The sequence below is a fragment of the Melospiza melodia genome, unplaced genomic scaffold (genome assembly GCF_035770615.1).
Source record: "Melospiza melodia melodia isolate bMelMel2 unplaced genomic scaffold, bMelMel2.pri scaffold_45, whole genome shotgun sequence".
Lineage (NCBI taxonomy): Eukaryota > Metazoa > Chordata > Aves > Passeriformes > Passerellidae > Melospiza > Melospiza melodia.
In genome coordinates, this window is record NW_026948772.1 from 3,517,903 (window position 1) to 3,519,595 (window position 1,693).

Sequence of the window (1,693 nt, forward strand, 5' to 3'; positions counted from 1 at the left end):
CCTACCACTGGAACTGTAATACCTCAGGGCAAAGTGACCAAGGAAAAAGAGAGACACCGCTCTGAATGCAATGGTGCCACCCATGGGTTTTTGCAGGCTCCGGATGATACAGCTCGTTTGTTTCGTATTACCGAGTTAAACTGCTGTGTTTTCCTTATATGTACACCCCCTGGAAGGTTCTCCCCTCTCTTCTACAGTTTTGGTCTTGGCTCACTGCAATGCTACCCTGATTTTTCTCCCATTTTCCATCTGTGTGCCCAGCCCCAATTTGTCACCTTCCTAGACCCTCTTCAGGTCAATCCACAGTGTTTGCAGTTCCACACAAAGATCCCTCACTCGCCTCGTTCACCAGCAGTTTAAGCAAGTGTGCTCCCAGCTCTGGGAGTGTAGGTCACAAACAGAGGCTGGCTGTGGGCAGGCGGGAACACACAAACTGAGCGCACGAGGGAACGTGGCCTCTAATACAAGGCATGAATCCCATTGCCCACCCCAACCAATGCCTTGCATTTTTCAATATTTTCTGTCTTCTCTCATCTCACGTGTCATTTACCCCATTTTCTCTTTCTGGGAACTTGGATTCCCTGTCCTGTCTGCAGGTCCAGCCACACGTGTGACCCTGCAGGAACAGCCTGACCCAGGGAAATGGGAGAGGACTCTTGGTCAGGAACTGTAGTGACAGGACAAGGGGGAATGGGATCAAACTGCAAGAGATAGAGGAGATTTGATGATGGGAAGAAGTTCTTTACTCTCAGGGTGCTTGTCCCTGACACAGGGACCAGTGCAGAGAGGCTGTGGATGCCCCATCCGCAGCAACATCCCAGGCCAGGTGGGACAGGGGCCGCAGCAACCTGCTCTGCTGGAAACTTGCTCAGCTCGGAACCACATCATCTTTAGGGTCCCATCCAAGCAAAACCATTCAAGGATTTGATTATTCCGCCATCCCCATCTCCCACTGCACAGCGCCCATGAAACTTCAGTGACATCAGAGCTCACAGAGGGTTCCAGGTGGAACGTCCAGGACCCAGAAACGAGCACAGCAGACACTTCACCGGCTGCCAAGGGTCAGTTGCCACTCACTCTGCGCTCTGACCCTCAGCGCTGAGGTGCTGCTGTTGCCTGGGCTTTTCCTGACGCCAGCTCTGGAACGCCAATCCCAGCAGGATGTGCTCTTCTGTGCCAATGGAGGTACAGTGCCATTCCAGGCAGGGGGCACCCGGCTTGGGCAGGCTGCAGCCATGTGGGAATGGATGGTGTGGGACAGGAAGCCCACTGGGAGATTGTGCTGCCCCTTGCAGATTGACAGAGACACTGTGGAGGAGATGGAAGTGGACCTGGGCCTGGAAGAGGAAGAGATGATGGAGGTGGAGTCCTCCTCTACTTCCATGTCCTCCACTGTTGAGGACATGGAAGTAGAAGTGGAAGACAACACCGAAGAGATGGAGGTGGATGCGGAGGATGACACCGAAGAGATGGAAGTCGATGAGAATGAGGAGGAGCCCATGGTCCTTGGATGAAGATGGAGCCCCACAGGTAAGACAGGCAGATGCTTCCCACGCCCTGCCCACACACACACTGGGTCCCCTGACGCCAGGCTGGGGCTGGGCTGGATGGCCCCGCTCAGGGACACGGTGCCCACAGGGGGCCTGGATTGTGGTGGCAAAAGCACCAGTCCCGGCTTGCCCTGCGCTTGCCT